The following is a 19,760-nucleotide window of genomic DNA, read 5'->3' on the forward strand; positions in this document are numbered from 1 at the left end:
TAGTAGTTATTGATTAGCTAATAGTGATCTACTGCATTCAACTATGCACTATAACTTACTAAATCATTAATCAGAGTTTCTTGTTAGTTAATAGTAGTTACTAGGATGTTAATATTGTGTTACTAATTTGTTTCTGTGTATGTATTCATTAATGACGGAGCAGTATTCTAGTATGTCCACATTATCATGCACAGTTACAGTTATCCAGAGCCTCTGTCTTTTTCGAACATTTACACTCTTATGCACAACACCTACACAATGCACACACACATATTTTTTGACCCTATCTCCAGCATCTCTTTGATTAACCTGACGGTGATGTAAGAGGATATGTTATCTGCTGACTTGTCAAGAATTCATACATTTTTGAAAACAGATGAAAGTGAAGCAAGTTTAAACTCTGGGGATAACTGATGTCTCTAAGTTGATTCAAGGGTGTAGAAAACCTGAGAATCTGGTAAGTTCGTCTCAGATTGTGAACACTTGGGTTGAAGTGTGTCTTTGTGTACAATGTAGACATCTTTATTCTCTGCAGGGTCACGAGGATGCTGGAGCCTAAGTATTTATGTAATAATAATAATAATATATAAAGAAATGTGAATTAATTGGAAATTAAATAACAAAGTGCTAAGCTTACACAGTAAGCAGTGTCCATGCGCCTCCTCATTTATTATTGAGATTCATTAACATTACATTAAAGTCAACTATATGTACGCACCTATTGTGAATTCATTGGAAACTTTGTGAACTTTTCTGCACTCAGAATTAAAAACACTTGTACTCAATTAATAGTGAATGAAACCCACTGTGCTTTCACATAATACACTAAAGAGCCCCGGGTTTTCGCCCACTAATTCCTGTGCTTGTGCCATTTGTCTTGTTTTCTTCTGTCTCTTCCTTTCATACACAAATAAATTCCAAATTGCATCACTTTTTGTTTATGCCTTGTTTCTACAAACTCAAAGAGTTCTCTGTAACCTTGCAAATCATTTGCCTTCAGATTTTTCTTGTTTTTGTTTTTCATAAAGTATTTTGATGTCTTTATACAGAGTTTTGTAACACTTTAGTATGAGAAACAGTTCTCACTTTTAACTAGTTGATTATTAGCTTGCATTTTACTAGAATATTGTCTGTTTATTAGTACTTATAAAGCACATATTAATGCCTTATTCTGCATGACCTTATTCTACATCCCATAATCCTACCCAATACCTAAACTTAAATGCTACAACAATTAACTTACTAACTATTAATAAGCGGTAAATTAGGAGTTTATTGAGGCAAAAGTTATCATTTTCCCATTCAGTTTCAATGTGCTTATTTCAGCCTTCACAAAACTATTTCCTTGCTAAAATGAGGCAAATATTAACTGAAAGGCTACTATTTAACTAACATGCAGTAGTCGGAGGATGGTTTCAGACAGAACCTCAGGCAGAAACATTAACATGAATGAGATCTTTGCATCTAAAAGCATTTTAGATTGTTATAGGATTGGTCTACTGAAATGCTAACCAGTTAGCTTCTTGGATACTGTAGCTAAACCCACAGACCATTACAGTTTGCTTGAAAGATAGTGTGCAACACTGTTTGTTTACAGAAGGACCAAGCTCAATAAATAGAAAATAAAACAAATGACTGAAAAACAAAATTTGGCAGCTTTGGGTGCTCTAAGTAAAATTTTTGACAGTATGAAATTACTATTTGTCTGATTTTGAGATAAAAAATTATTCATTGTCTTTTGCACTCAACATTAACAAGAAAGAATGCATGAAGAATATAGAAGTGATAAAGGAATGATGGACATGGAGCACTTCCAGTGGGCTGTGTTAATGCATAAATATTTCACCCCTTCATGCCAAGTTTCGTTGTATGCATAAAACACAGCTATTTTTCATAACAGAATCATTGAATTCATGCATGTGAATTTCCTGCAATAGCACCATCAAACACAGAAAGGAATAAAGAGCTGAGGATCCAAACATCAGTATTCAGTGAGAGAGTAAGGGTGTTATATTACATAATTATATAAGGGTGTTATATTAAAGTGTCCTACTTTTCTTTTTATTCAGTAATTTTAGTATTTACAGTAATTGTAATATATGCATGTCAAAAAATTCTTGTTTTGGTTGCTCCTTTTTTTTTATCTAAAGGAAAAATCCCTTAAATTGTGGCCGAAATGGGTCGCTCTTCACTTATACAAAACATGCTATGAGTATAATTTTAATTGCTTCCACCAGTAGTGCAGCAAAACCTTCTGAAAAGTTTTCTATGTAACCTAATGGTACCACACGCTCTCAAACACAATTTGTTGATTTTAGCCACGGTGCTTATTCTTTCAAGAGCTGCATTACATAAATCATGGAGTGGATATATAATGCATGAACGAATATATAAGCTATGAGATATTTATATCACAGAAGACATAATGCTTTGGCTCACCACATTAATGTATCCGGAGAGTCTTTATAGTCACAAATTAATGTTTAGAAACCAGACAATTATTGGCTTTTATAATGAGTTCAGAGGTTTAATTCTGAAGATAAATTTTCCATTTCTTCATTTTTCAATAGGTTGACTCACATAATAATCATCAACCTACACCATGGAAGAACTCAAAATATGAATATTTCAATGGTCTGGTATTTGCGTACTCTGTACTATTTTTCATTGCTCTAGATAAAAACTGTCAAAAAGTTATTTTATACTGGTAGTATAATTAGCTTTTCTCATTGAAAAGTTCAGTTGTTAATAAAATCTAATAAAAAAATCTAATTTGTAGATACAGATAGTAGATATATAATACAAATATGTTTGTCTTATATTTCCATCACCAAATGATGCAGTAATTGGACATATATCAAACAAGGTGAGGAATTTTGTCATGCAAATTGCACCCAGCATTATTTTCAGGCCGTGTTTGCACATTTACCTGATTTGCATAATTCCTTTAGTAAATCAAATACTATAGCAAACAGACAGCATGTGCAAATAAACGACACAGTCAGTGGCTTAATTCATTCTTACTCAATTCCCTAAATATCTTTGATTAGACTTGGTACCATTAACCTTGGCAACTTTAGTTAACCCAAAGATTAGTTTTGCTCAAAAATACATACTGTTTCAATTTGGCATTTAACTTGTTTTCAGATGCGCCGATTCAAAAAATAATGCTGCTCTTGCTGCTATTGTGTGCAAATAAATGGCGTAATGTATATTTTAGTAAATGTAATTAGTTAGTATCTTTTTGGCTACTTTGCACTTTGACTGAGTATCAAGGATATTAACAGCTTTTATTTTCTACTTGACTACATTTTTTTTTTTTTTTAAATAAGTGTTTATACTCCAATACATTTTTAATGAGTAATGCAATTACACATTACGTTTTGCATGGCACCTAACTTTTTTTGCAGCAATTTATTTCTGCTACAAAAGAAGCAATATCACCATCTACAGGGCATTTAAAGGACTATGTCATTTTTCCCTTACTCACCCAAACTTTCCAACAAGGCTACTTTACACAAATGTGAGTGCATTAGCAGGTAGTTGCTGAATCGCATGCGTTTTATATTTGAGATGAGGACATGACTGTAGATGGTGATGAGGCCAAAACCAGCATGTCTAGTGCAAGTGGGCTTTGACTTTTTAGGCTTTAATTAGCCTATAGTTAACATTATTTATCCATGATATTGAAGAGATCTTTTTAATGAATTTTGATTTACTTATATCCTTTTTGAGCACTTGAGTTAAACTGGGACTTGAGTGTCTGTAGACATTTAAGAGGCTGTTGTCAGCCTTGATCTATTGCAATACTGAGGGGTTCAGTTTTATTTTAACTTTAGAAAATAAACATGTAATTGCTCTCCCCATAAATAATTTGTTTCTTATTTTTCACTGGCATTACTCTCAGGTATTGGGGACTAGTGCATCTTTGAGACTACATTCAGTATGAGTAAAATATTTAAGTAGCCTATTGTTAAAATCAGATACTCATCAGAAGACTTTTACTCAAGCGGAATTGGTTGTCAGAAATTTACTGTAAAAATTAAAATTCTGTCAATAATTACCCTCATGTCGTTCCAAACCTGCAAGACTTTCGTTCATCTTCGAACACAAATGGAAATCATTTTAATGAAATCTGAAAGCTTTCTGTCCCTCCACTGACAGTCTACGCAACTACCAATTTCAAGCCCCAGAAAGGTACTGTCGTAAAGACATCATTAAAGTAATCCATTTGACTCCATTGGTTTAACCTCATTTTTATAAAGCGATGGGAGTGCTTTGTTTGCGCAAGAAAAAAATACTTTAACACTTTATACACAAAATATAAATCCCCTACGTGCATTCATGCAGCAACGTCTGCTCTCGCATCAACACTGCATGAGTTGTGGTGCTCTCATTAATACATGAACACAAAAGTAACGCAATAAACATTAATTTAACAACATTAGCCCCCGGTTTCACAGACAAGGCTTAAGTCTAGTCCCAAATTAAAATGCATGTTTGAGTGGTTTTAATTGTAAGCTATTTGCACTGACATATCTTAAAATATGTCAGTGCCATACTGCCATTGTTTTGTCTCAAGATGCACACCAGTAATGTTTTTTTTTTTTCCCCCCTCCAAACCACATTTATAAAAGCTTCTTGTTCTAATTGAACTAAGGCCTAATCCTGGCTTAATCTAATCCCTGTCTGTGAAACCCTAATGTACATAACTGATTAGGAAAAAGCTAAAAACAAAGAACAACGAAAATACATCAAATGTGAAGTGTCACGCAGGGAATTCTGGGAATGTCAATTTACATCTTTACACTTTAAATTATACAATGACTTGTATGGTTTTCAGGTACTCTTTACACCTCTGTATGAATCAAATGGTCAGTGAACAGACATTGCCAGCTTGTAGAGTCTTCCTATGAGGCTAAACCAAGTAGCGTAAACATGATATAAAAGGAATGATAAATGCTTGTTTAGTGAGAAGTATTCACTGTATTCACTTCTCTGTTACTTTTCCTCACCCTTCTCAACTATGTTCTTTTTCTCAGCTTCAATATTTTAACAGGGTTGGCATTCTGATACCACATCCCTTTTAATAATTTTTTAAACAGAACGAGTTGCAGGGAAGGCATGAGAGTGCATGCTGTTTGCTCTGTTCTACAAGAGCCACGGGTGACTGCTACTGCTCATTAGAGTCTCAAAACAGGCTCCTGTGAGTGGCTCTGTCACTTAAATGTTTCTGCTACATCTTCAGAGAACCCATTTTATATATCCTGGAATAATACTGGCAAACTGTGCTAGGAAGTACAATGGTATGTTTGTGTTGCCAGTTGTTAGCTGTTGCCCGGATGTACCAGTGGTGACCGGTGGCTGCTTCTCTCCGCTGAAGGTGGCTCTGGTCTTTAGCTCAGCTCATAGTTGTCTAGTTTTCACTGTTATTAAGCCTAATTTTTCTGTGAGGGTAATTACACTTTAGAAAAGTGATCAGTTTGAAACGTAATATTGCTGGCTAAACTTTCAATTTCATTTTCATCAGCAATCAATTATGGGATTTTCAGAAAATCACATTTATTATAACTTAACTCTTCTTCTCCTCCTTCTTCTTCTTCTTTGTTGCTTCTCTCCTTGCAGCATACTGATTAGAGATTGATTGCAGGTCAGATTAAGAGGTGTTATGTGTTTTGCTTTGATGGTGACCCAGGAAACTAAATTTCACAATTTCAGCAGTTAAAGGTGCAATGTGTAAATTTTAGGAGGATCTATTGACAGAAATGCAATATAATATACACAACTATGTTTTCAGTGGTGTATAAAGACGTTAACTGATATGTTTTTATTACCTTAGAATGAGCCATTTCTATCTACATACACCACGGGTCCCCTTACATGTTAATCCTGCCTTCACGTGCTATCGGAAATTTGATAATTCCTACTTCTGAAGTCGTGATTACGAATTCATCGCATTCAAAATGGGAGGTCATTCATGTGCAATTTTTACCTAGAAAACTCATATTTACGATAATTCCAAGAGCATGTGAAGGCAGCATGAGTCACAATTTTGCGCTGACATGTTTCTACAGTAGCCCTAAACGGACAAACTGTTTGCTTGACTAGCTACTCTCTGCTAAGACGATGACATCTTTGTCCTGTATTGGCCACCGTAGCTTCTCTATATTCTTCTTCTACATAGCTTCTCTGCACCTTTAAAGTGAAATTTGATCTCTTGCGCAGTTGTGTCTGATTTTGGAACAGTGGGAGAAAGAATTCAAATGTTTATCTGTAATAGACCATTAAGTAACATGACAGGAAGATGTTTTAGCCAAGAGGTCAAGGTTTGGTCATAGTATGGTCCCATTAGTCCATGCTGGTGAGTGCTGTAACTATACCGATTCTTTCTCCTGACTTATATTTCATTATGTTATAGAAGTTGATTTACTGGCATCTACAGTATGGTTTCATGAAGAAGATGTTCTTCATACTAAGAAAAAACATCATTATTTTAAGAACTGTTCACTGAAAGGTTCTTTGGGTAAGCCTACGGCTTCACTGCAAAGCCCCTCTTTTGGAACCTTTATTTTTTAAGAATGTACTTATATTTTTGCACGTTTAATGGTGCTATCAGCTTATAAGCATGTTATTTTCCAGAATGATTAGCTCAGGTGATTGGTTCAAAAGTGGCAGATTGCATACCTTCAAAGAGTCCTGCACCATTTCAGTAACTGCTATTGTGATGCATGGGACTTTTCCAGGTATTATTGACCTCATTGTATCCAACAGGTCAAATCAAAACATAGTTTAGACAAACCTCATTGCATTTCTTCTTTGGATACTTGAACCTCATTAACACTAAAATCAATAAATGCAAATAAGTCATCAATATCAATCTCGTAGATGGGGGTGAGGTTAGGCATGCTGTACAACAAGAACCTCAGCGACACCTCTGGAGACAAAATAAGAAGTAATTTAAAATGAATCTTGAGAAAACATTCCAATGAACTTATAAAAACATGTCATGATTGTATCTGTATCCTGCAACGGTGCAGGAATGAAGGAAAAATATGTAATTCAGCGAATGATAGGGGTCAGACAAGGTAAGAATGGAAAGATAGAGATGAGACACTCTGATAATGGACTTTAGTGGTGAGCATATGAAGCAACATTCAACTTTAAACCAGTTTTGTAACTGGATGCTTTTACCACTGAGAAATGAATGAGTTGTGTTTTGTTTGATTTTTATGTCTTGTTTGGTCTGTTTGTCTTCATATCAGATTGTAGATAACTTTTTAGACTTGATGGACTCTCTCTCTGATATCATTGGCTCTACCAGTGCTGCTGGAGCCTTCAAAGAAGTGAGCACTCGTCTGATTCCCTCTTACCTGCCTTCCACATCGAAGCACTTTGAAAGGTTCAGATCTTTCTGCCAGGTCATTCCAATTTTTCAGGAGTTTCTCTCCTTTCATTATTTGCCATGGGTAAGCACCTGAGAGTCAAATAGGGTTGCTGAAATGTCACCTGCCTGACTGCAGTTGGATTGGCTGGGTGCTGACAGTGTTAGTCAAAAGGGCACATCATCTCACATCAGTAAACATGCGGACTAAGATCTCTCTCAGTGCCAGAACGTTTAAGAACCTTGCCAATGATTAGCACGCACTTTATAGATGCAAAATGTGTGCTTTTTCATATCCTAACTACCCTTATGAATCACTTATAATAGCATAAAATATATCTCGGAATCAAAGGTTTTGGTACTTTTAGTACTACTTCCTTGATTTACGTCAAAAGACTTTATACAAAGTATTAATAATTTGTTTAATTACAGTAGATACCCCCCATCCATTTCTGCGAAACCTGAAATGTGGCGATATGGAGTAAAACAAAATAAAAGCATGCTTTTTTTATTGCCCAATTCGGTTGGATTTTTAAGTCTTCTGATAATTAGCTTTTCCTACCAGCTGAGAACAGACACTTCTTTGAAGGAGAGAGTAAAAAGATGTAATTTTTAGCATGCATTGTGCAAATAACCCTTCTCGTATAACTGGCACAGATTTTTTCTTTACCAGTTTTACAGTAGACTGCAGAAGAAGTAGAATAAGTGTGGAGTCAGAAGTTTTTGCCAGTCATCAGTCATGGCCCAGAAGTTACAGCATGCTGAATCAAAATCTGTTTTCATTGCACAACATTTACTAATCCATCAATGTTGACCATACACACAACCCCAAACTATGACTAAGCGGAATTTGTTTTATTTTGTTTTTTAAAGCGTAAATATACTTACTTTATGGTTTAAAAATGAAATCTAAATTTCTCTGCAAGCACATATGGTCCACGTAATCAATATCTCATTAAAGTAAATGTAGTTCACTAGTGGTAGAATTTAGCAAACACATGCAATAACTGAGCTGCCTTGATGAACGAAACATATTTCTCAATTTCATAAGATATCAATATTGTGTTTTATAAAAGCATACATTGCTTTTTTGTACTGTTTTTCTATAGTATCATATATTTTCTTGAGTACCCTAAGTGTTCGCACAGTACTGTTGATATCTATACTGTATATACTGTATAAAATGATGGTGGGTACTGATTCTTGTAAAGATTGAATACAAGCTATGTTCTCCCACTACTGTGTGGGCAATCATGTGCCATTCCATTCAACAGGACTTATCCAATCCATGGGTAATTGTCTGAGAAAAATTGCTTTTCCAAATATCTGATTCCATTTTTTCGCCAATCAGAGAACAGCTCCGAGAGATGAGCAAGAAGGATATTTATAACCTCTCCTCTCCAAAATTGGCTTAGAATTACATTCTTTTGCCTGGTCTGACTCCTGCCCACTTGTCATTCTGCTCTCTCTCCATCTCCTCTATCACCTCTGCTATCAACCTCTCAACTTCTGAAGTCCATTCTCTGGTAATGTTTGTTTAATACTCTGAGGACTGCCCTACACTCAAGTGGAAGACGGAGAAAAGAGGAACGAGAGAAAGAGAGCAAGAGAGGAAACAGGAACTTCAGAGAGAGCAGAAAACCTCTTTCTCCATCTTCTCTCTCTCTTCATTCTTCATCCCTCTTTACTCATTTAGGCTATGTTTCTCCTGCTTCCATTGCATATCTTGGATTAAAAATTAAATCTGGCTCCACAAGTAGAGTGCAGTGTTAACTAACATTGTCACATGACTTTTAACGATAATTGAGCTGTTCAATTATTATCAGAGTGAAGATACAGTATATCGAAATTAGTTCTTTCTTTCTTTCTTTCTTTCTTTCTCTCTTTTTTTTATTCATATTCATCATCCAATATAAAGTATAGTTTTACAACACACCCGCATTAATGGAATGTTCTGGATTCTAACTGGCAGCATTCATGGTATATATATCATTTGTGTGATGCCGTGTTCTAGGCGGATGAGCATCTAGTTATTTGTCACAAATGTAATTCCTACCAGCAGATCTACAGAGCCATGTTGTCATCTACCTGCTGTCAGGTAAAGGCTTTTAAACTATTTCTAATTTGTTTTAGCCACTGAACATTCTGAAAGCATGTAGACAACAGAATGGAGACATGTTTATGTTCTTCTGCTGACTCAAGACAACAACCTGGAAAACACATGCTTAGCTTTCACATGTGTAGATATTGTTCTGTGTTTACAGGCATTATATTGTCAACAACAAAGTTGAAATATTTGATATAACTTTAAACAGATATGATTAGTAAACTATTCTGTCACACAAGTCATTTTCATTATACTTGAAGGTGCAATGTGTAAATTTTAGGAGGATCTATTGACAGAAATGCAATATAATATACTTAACTATGTTTTCAGTGGTGTATAAAGACGTTACATAATGAACCGCTATGTTTTTATTACCTTAGAATGAGCTATTTCTATCTACATACACCACGGGTCCCCTTACATGTTAAACCGCCATTTTGCGTTGGCATGTTTCTACAGTAGCCCTAAATGGACAAACTGCTCTACAGAATGCGTTTGCTTGACTTGCTTCTCTTTGCTGTCACAGATGACGGCATTTTTGTCCTGTATTGGCCACCATAGCTTTTCTATATTGCAATTCGCAACCTCAGTGCTAGATGCCGCTAATATTAACACACTGCACCTTTAAGTCTTCTGGCTATAAATGAATTTTAACCTATAGATGCATTTTAATATAATTTTCTTCCATTTCAAATGCCATAATGTAACAACAATTAATAATATTCTGTGGTAAAAATGTCACAAATGTTGTTGATTTGAAACTAACTTGTATGCTGACATTCCTTTTAATACACACCTGTATGTGTGGATACTTTGGATTCTGTTTAAATTCTGTTTCTATTGCTATTGACGGAGGATGTTACTTAGGTGCTTCAATAATGTCCTATCCCTATCCGATTCTGCAGATTTCTCAACCTTTTCATTTAAACCTGGACTGATGCCATGTCTTAATGAGAACTGGGCCCTGCAGATGCAATGAATGACTGTAAAAGCTGCTAAGTGTTTCAGATGGCCATTGAGATGGAAGTGAAAGCCGTGCGTATATGTGTCTGAAGACATGTGTTCCTTGACGAGCTGAGAGCTGTGTTTCCTGTCCTCAGCGTAAAGTGCAGGGAGAGAGAGCTTTTAAAACTTGGCATATGGCAGAATGCACCAACTTTCTGTCCCACGAGTGCCATTCCTGAGCACTGCGGAGTGGCTGCGCTGTGGCGAGATGCTCTGGGAAGCAGCTGTTCATTCTCTTAAGTGGTAATGGTTAATTGTGATGATAATGATGATGGTAATGGGATGAACCTAAACTGTTGCATGTTTTTTTTAGTATCCGACCACAAATTCAAGAAATTAATCATATATGGATAAGAGCAAGAGATTCAACAGTGGTTACGCAAGTGGGTTGTGGATTGACTGACTATTTCTTGTTCATGTGTCATTTTCACACTGCCTTATGCTTTTTTGGCGGAGTCTTTGGTCTTCCGACACCCTTTCCAAGCAACCGTAATGGCTTCGGCGAAAAAGCCTGAACTTGACTACGGGTGACACGTAAAAGGCACCGGGTGAGCAGACAGAGAACATGAAAGGGAAGCTTATATAGATCTCTAAATGGCGGGGCAGATTGAAACATCGGGAGAGAGGACGCCACAGATGAAAGGAGGGCTGGGGTTGCTACAGGCACGTAGCAGACAGCTAATGACAGGGTCCTTTGGCAAGAAGATGGCATCTCTCTGATCCAACACTCATTGATTATTGATGCACTGCCCCAAGTGCAAAACCAGGCTAGACAATCAATGTTTTCACCTCGTGCGTCCCCATACACCATTTAGAGGCCTTGATCGTCAAATGATCAAATCCGCTGTAAAGTTCACGCTGACTTGGAAAAAAGGAAAACCAGTGGTACTGCAGTCATCATGCGAGAATTTAACTTCTGCTGGAACCCGTTACTGTTTGATCCATCTTTGTCCATTGCATTAGAGTTGTTAGAAACTTTGACTAAGCCTCAGACATTAAAACCTTTGAACCAGGCACTGCTTAGAGTTAAGTTTCTCAATTATGGCACAATACCAAAAGCTTCACCTCATCAGAGAGAAACACAAATCCCCCTCAGAATCCAAGCTACTTATTCATTTGCTCCTTCATTTGTGTTACAGCTGTGCGGAGAAAAACTCTATCTTTTTTCTTTATTTATATATTTACTTTCTTTTCCAGAGACAAAGGCCTACTCACACCACTTTATATTTGTTTGAAAGTAGACCCTCTCTTTCGAACTAAACAAATCTCCTTTTTTCTCACCCATGAGAGCCACAGAATCAGGCCTGCTGGCTGAATGGAGAGTGGTATAATTAACAAGAGTGAGGAGGTTCAGGCTGTCTCAATCAGCTCAGTCAGGCAAGGCAAATTAATATTCAAGCATTGACGCTTGTTCGCTACGAGACAATGTGTCTCGTTTACATAATCCCTCCGCATGGGCGAGGATGCAAAAAGTGATCGGACACAAGCATCAATTTTATTTAATTCTGACATTCTGGTTAATGTTTACATTTCCAAAACGACTTGTGTGCAATTATATTATGGGTGTGCCTGATTTAGAGGCAGAAATGAATTGACGTTGAATTGTTTGCCTGGATACAGGTTATTAGTTTACATGTCTTGTAATAAGTCCTTAGTTTTTTTTATTGTTTAATGTTTACGCAGGTACACCGTCTTAATGAAGATGCAAATACACACTAGGCTTTCTGGGAATGTATTTGATAAACTATTTAAGGCTTACTTGGTAATGCTTGATTGACTGAACAGCATCCGCTGCAATTGCTTCAAGTTCATGAAAAACAAACTGAGCAGAGGTTTTCTGGTTTGAATATTTGAATAGTATTTGTTTTGTAATCTTCACCTTTACTGCCCAATTGCATGTGCGTGGTTACCAATGTTAGCTATTTCTTTTAAAATACTGTGAATGTACTGTATACTGCTCAGAGACATCTGTGACAGCAGCCCAGACAATGTTGCATTCATTGCAATCCAACATGGCTGTCTGCCATCTGCCCACTAACACACTCAAGCTTTTTTGTTACTTCTCAAGGTCTCGCATGCAAGGCTCCCATTGTGCACTATCAAAGGATATCAGGCAGGGCGCCACAGGAAAATCAACCTGCCTGTGAAGTTCTTCAAGCCTCTCTATACATTATTAGGCTTTTTGTACCTATGAAAAAAAATAAATAAATGAAAACTATATTTTAAGTTGTAAAAACTTGCCTTGCATATAACCAAAGACCATATGTATATAATGGCGCTTTTCCACTGCATGGAACGGTTCAGTACGGCTCTGTACGGCTCACTTTTTGGTGCTTTTCCACTGCATGGGACGGCTTGGTATGGAACGGTACAGCTTGCTTAAATATACCACCTCGGTTGAGGTTCCAAGCGTGCCGTACCAATACTAAATGGGACGTGACACACCTGTTTTTAAACAGATGTGACGCGACTAGGTGCGACGGCATATGGACGTTTCTATATTAACTATTAATAACTATATAAGAATGTTACTTTAAGAACATTTTGTTCTAACATTTACATAACTTTTAAAGAACATTTTTCAAACATATGGGAACGTTCCCTGTTAGCTTGGTTAATGCCATATATATAGTAATGCCATATATAATGTAGTAAAAAAAGTGGTACCAAGAGCCAACCAAACCACTACCTTTCTGGCAGCTTTGGTCACATGACCCCTTTTTAGAAGGTTACTGTCCTGAAAGCATATGCCCTTTACAGCTAAAAAGAGATTCTATCACACATTTATCAACAATGTAGCAATTTTTCATCCTTTTTTAGGCTTTCATAAATCAGCTTACAGTGCCTAGGAACAAGGTACCTGGTCCATACCCTACAGCCTGTGCTTTAGATGAGGTTCTCCTCTAGAGAAATTGATAAAAGCAAAGCAGAGATTATCTGGATATCAAAAGAATCTGGGGTCATATGTCTCACAGTGTCTTTATATGGCCTTACTTTTCAGGAAGAACTGACAGCTCTTTGAATATCCTGGGAATTCATCTTTACAGCAAACTTGACATTCAAAAATAGTGATGTATTGCTCTGGGTCTGTAGACGATTAAGTCAAACGTAAATAATAACATTAAGACTAGAAATGTCCAAAAAAAGCATAAATAACAACATAAATAATCTGATAACTTTATCCTTTATAACGGGTGGGGAACGTTGATCCTGGAGGGCCATTGTCCTGCAGAGTTTAGCTCCAACCCTGAAAAAAACACACACCTGCCTGTAACTTTAGCAATCCCGAAGACCTTGATTAGCTTCAGATGTGTTTATTTAGGGTTGGAGCTAAACTCTGCAGGACAATGGCCCTCCAGGATCAACGTTCCCCACCCCTGCTTTATTACCATTACATCTGCCACTGCCAGTCCTGAGATTTTATATACAGTACATAGTAGTATTAGGGATTTAGTAGTATGTACTGTAGTAGTATGTGTAGTACTGTATAAAAGTCCAGTACACTGAGGGAAAAAAATAGAGGTTAATTCAATTGTGAACAGTGGTTTCACAAAAAAAAAAAAAAAAAAAAGGGTTTTCATAACTTTTCTCAACTGGATTGACACATATCAGATTTAGACGCATTGTATGCATAACCCAGAGTCACAACATTTAAAAAAAGTTTACCAAGTGCATTTTAAAGGGTTAGTTCACCTAAAAATGAAAATAATGCCATTTATTACTCACCCTCATGTCGTTTCACACCCGTAAGACCTTCGTTAATCTTCGGAACACACATATTTTTGGTGCGCCAAAAAACAAAACAAAATAACGACTTATATAGTGATGGCCGTTTTCAAAACACTGCGTCAGGAAGCTTCGGAGTGTTATGAATCAGCGTGTCGAATCAGTGGTTTGGAGCGCCAAATTCACGTGATTTCAGCAGTTTGGCGGTTTGACACGCTGATTAATAACGCTCCGAAGCTTCCTGACGCAGTGTTTTGAAATCGGCCATCACTATATAAGTCGTTATTTTGTCTTTTGGCACACCAAAAATATTCTCGTCGCTTTATAATATTAATATTGAACCACTGTACTCACATGAACTGATTTAAATATGTTTTTAGTACATTAATGGATCTTGAGAGAGGAAATGTCATTGCTGGCTATGCAGGCCTCACTGAGCCATCAGATTTCAAAAAAAATATCTTAATTTGTGTTCCAAAGATTAACGAAGGTCTTACGGGTGTGGAACGGCATGAGGGTGAGTAATAAATGACATTATTTTCATTTTTGGGTGAACTAACCCTTTAAAAATATTAAAGAGCAATTATGTTCATATTTGAGTTCCCTTTAGACCGTATATTTTTACTTTTCACATATATAGAGTATTAGGTGTCCTTGTGGCTGAGAAGATGATTATAATATGTGGCTTTGTGGGCAAATTTAAAAAACACAATGGATTTTTAACAGCAACACATCAGAGAAGAACTAAGCCAATACTTCAGTAATTTCAAAGTCTTGGCTGTTCCTCCTTAAATTATGTCATGTCTAATTAATTTCATGAATTAGTAGTGGTCATTTTGTGTATGCAGAACTATTAGTCAAAACTACAGCTCTCATAATAATAATAATACCGCTCAGTTGAATCATCACACCCGGGCAGCCTGAAATGTGTGCTTCATTGTATTTCCCTTCTTAGTTCTCTAGCATGTTTTGACAGATGAAAATGACAGATATTTTACTGTCTACTGTCAATAAAATTACATTTTTCTCTGATCGTGCCACTGCGTTTGCAACTCTGCTCTCATTAAAGATGATGCTGTGGTGTTAGCATGGTGAGAGACAAAGAATAAAGGATTCCGTTTCAGGACTAGAGAAAACCACCAGATAGCTATAGCATATTAGCATGCTAAATGTAAATTTTTTATCATACTGTATGTGGTATATTGGCAGGAAGCACAAATAAACATGTTTTTTTTTTAAAATAAAACAAGGTACAGGATAAGCTTTATTCTTCACCATAACAGTAGCCTACAAAACTCTATATAACAGAAATTCTTCTAAATCCCACAATAACTGAATATGAAACATCAAATATCTGTCTTTTCTTTTCTTGCTCAAAAAACACATGAGCTAATACTTAATTTCCAGAATTGTCTCTCCCCCATGCAAAGGCTGGGATTTGGAAATCCTTCCCTCATGAGAACACTGTTTTTGTCACATTCTGCAGAAAACATTAAATATTAAACATTTAATAAATGTGTTTCGAGAGAATACGTTTTAGTGTTTTAGAAATTGGGAAAAACTGTAATTGTTCTAATGTTGAATATACACAAGTTAAATGGAAATTTAAAAGCTATTTTAAAGTCACAGTAGTTTCAGAATGTATGAAGTCTTCAGAACAGCATCATGTTTGCTATGTAACCCGCACCATCACATGCACCTGGAAGTTGTTTTAATTTTGTTCGACCTAATCTACCAAGTTAGCACTGAGGCAGAAAGACACAGCATTGCAGTGAAGATTGGCCATATTAAAAAATAATCTGCTTTTCATTCTTAGCAGGCACTGTCACAATGTGCAACATAGAGGGCCTGCCTGCACACTACCCAGAGGGCCACTCCAACGCTCCACAGGGGTGTAACGGCAGGATGGCAGTGTGGCAGTGGGAGGGGCCTGTCAGGACAATTCTGGGTACATTAAGATGTAAAAAGCTTTTAAAGACATTTTACTTCCCACTGCTGCTCTGTCAGTGGTCCCATCGCTTATGAGATTAGACATTTTTAGGCAGCTATCAAGTTTTCGTTTTTATCTTTCCTACCCAAGAGAGTCACAGCCCTAATCTTGAATGCCTGTGAGAAATCAAAAGCTTTAGTTTACTCTCAGGTCAAATACAAAGCCCGAAAGGAAAATATATCGTCTTTTCTGTAGTACCGATAATAGAGATTGTGACCTGAGGAACATATCAATTATGACAGTAAGACAGAAGGCAAAAACTAATCAGTTAGTCTTCACAACTGTCATCTGCAATTTACATATTTCAGATGTTTTACTGAGGCAGATGCCTTTTAAGATCTCCCAAGGTGTAGTGTTTATTCATTACACCAGGAGAAATCATATTGTACATTGTACTTCAATATGATCTATCTATCTATCTATCTATCTATCTATCTATCTATCGGTCCCCTTTATATTAGGTGGCCTTAACTACTATGTACTTACATCAAAAAATAAGTACAGCGTACTTATTGGGTTCATATTGAGTTGCAAATCACTTTTGCTGCTATTGAGGTGGGATACGGGTAAGGTTAGGGAAAGCTTTGGTGGTATCGGTAGGTTTAAGGGTAGGGGTAAGGTGTAAGGGATGGGTCAATAGTGTAATTATAAATGTAATTACAGAAATTAATTACAGATGTAATTACATGCAGGCGTTTTTAAAATATAAGTACAATGTAAAAACATGTATGTACACAATAAGTGCATTGTATCAAATTATTAATTTAAATGTAAGTACGTAGTAGTTAAGGCCACTTAATATAAAGTGGACCCATCTATCTATCTATCTATCTATCTATCTATCTATCTATCTATTTATCCATCAAAAAAAGAACCGTCCTCCCACTTTCAGCTGCTTTTTTTTTCCAGTATTATGTTTAAATACTTGTATGAACATAAAAAAGATTCAACAAGTGAGACAAATGAAACAAGTTTCACAGAAATTTGACAAACAGAAATGGGAACAAAAGGGATTCATTATTCCATTATTCCATCTGTGGGGACATAAGGTTACACATGTTTTGGCACTGCTAGGACGATCAGCTGTCTCCCTATCTTAGGCGTCTTACATTATGGACATTTATTGCTCTGTCCACATCTGCAATCCTCATGCCCTCCTGCAACAGAACTGTGGCATGTTCACGCAGGTAATCGGGGACCCTGGGCATCTTTCCCTTGGTGTTTCACAGGTGCATGAGCAATAATTGTTCATGGTTCATTGAAAAAGCATGAAAAACATTGTTTAAACCCTTTCCAAAAAAGTAGCCTATCCTGATTTTTTTTTTTTTTTTTTTTTGCTGTGTGTAGTTTACTTTTTATTTCAGTTTTATTATTCCAATGCTATCTCACGAACTGTTCGTACATATTTTACAAGGTGGCTAATTCGTACCTTACTCATACGAATTCATACGATTTGTCTAAACCCCAGTGATAGGTTGGTTTAGGGGCGGGATTAGGGGTAGGTCATTCGTACAAATTCATATGAATTTGGCAACTCGTATAATAAGTACGATTTAGCAAAAAAACGTACAAATTCGTACGAGTGAGGTTGTATGAATTCATCCGAATTAGCCGCCTCGTAAAATACGTACAAATTGCCGTGAGATCGGGTTGATTATTCAAATATATAATTGAAATATAACAGTTCTGATCTGTATCTTCTATTTTTCTTTCAAAAAATTTTATAATTTTTAACTATTTTATTCTGTATGTGTTTAAAATTTGTTGCCCATAATTTGTATAAAATATTATGGAAGTATGGTGAATGATAAAATATCTCAACACTGTAAACCCAAACAGTATAACTAACTTATAATGGAAAGTACCTTTTACTCAAAATGTGCCAAAAAGTTTAACTAACTATTATTTTTGAGTTCATTCAACATCTATCAGAGATTTAAGTTAACAGTATTTTTTTTTTTTTTTTTTTTTTTTTTTTTTTTGAGTTTTTACAACTGCTAAAGTTTAGAGTTCAGGGAACTTGAAAAAATAGATTCAACCATAATCAAATATTTTAATGGCAAACATACGCCCTCTAGTGGCTTTTTTTTTTTTTTTACCAAAATGAGGCGTCATTGCTGAACGTGCACTTAGACACTTTCCCTCCACACATATACCCAGATGTTCGCAGGGCAGTTGGATTCGACAGCAGGTCAATTCAAGTCCAAGTATATGCATTTTTATTTCGATAGCTACAAAAATATGCAAGTATTCAGCTGTTTATAATAATGTTGCTTACTTGTCTATTTTTTTATCGGCTACACTCATATCATCCGCCCACAGGTTAGGTTATTTGAGTTGCATTAAATTAAGATGAACAAAACACTAAATATATATTTTGATTTAAATTAATGTTTATTTGTAATTTACAGTTATTCAAAAAAAAAAAAAAAAAAAAAACTACAGTAGCTATTGTATGCTTACTGATGATATTTAAGTTTGCAAACTTACAAAAATAGAGGCAATCAGTTGCCTCAAATTTTTTGAGTTAGTATAACTTATCCGGGTTTACAGTGAAGACTATATTGTAAACTCTTTAAATGTTTTGAGATTCGTGTAAATAAGTCCTTTAAATTAGAGACTTAAACAATATTAATTTTAATTTTACTTGATTAAATCTGGAATCTGACACTCAATTTTGAATTATTTTCGAGATATTGTTTAATCTTCTTCCATATTATCTTTTGTGTGCATGCTTTTTGAGACTATTACACTGAGTCTCATTAGATAAAAGAACGAGGAACAATATTTGATCAAAATTATTTTTAGTTCGAAACACCATGAGTTCAAACACATGTGGTGGTAATCAATACTTGTTTCTTTGAACCAAAAATAACAACTGATAATCAAAACAGGAAAATTGTTTGACATTTTGTCATAAAAAGAATATATTAAACCTGCATGCCTTTGAAACTAGGATTTTAATGAATCCTCAAGAGAATTTTGAACTGGTTGTTGCTAACAGTATATTGCATCCTGTAGATGTCCCGGATTTATTCTGGCATCCTGGGCTCCACGGTCGTTGACAAAATATGGTTCAAACAAGAGCCCATGATCGCCATCACCCCATACCATTCTCATTTATATTAACACTACTCTACTCTTCTGTGTCAGGTTCTTTTCCAATGATGCCTTAATAACTTCTTTCTCTTCCCTGTCATCTGTTTTCTCTTTCATTTTTCTCACTTATCAGTGTGTTTCCGATGGTTTACACTAAAGCTTGATGTTAAGAGATCTCAGTTGCCACAGCAACATCCGTGGCTGTAGTCACCGTCTCCATTCTCCTCGGCCTTAATTCCTTGTCTGTCATTTGCATAGAAATAACATTCAGTAAGAGGGTGACTATCTCTTTCTCTGCCTGTCTGTTTACCACTCTGTCTATCGCTGCATCTATTTTCTCTCCGTCTAACCCTGCCACCAACATTACGACCGAACACATTGCTCATACGCAAGAAACACACACATTCCTTTACATGTCTGATCTGTAAGGTCTGTGTGTGTGTTTGTAAGTG

This window comes from Ctenopharyngodon idella, chromosome 14 (assembly GCF_019924925.1).
Source record: "Ctenopharyngodon idella isolate HZGC_01 chromosome 14, HZGC01, whole genome shotgun sequence".
NCBI lineage: Eukaryota > Metazoa > Chordata > Actinopteri > Cypriniformes > Xenocyprididae > Ctenopharyngodon > Ctenopharyngodon idella.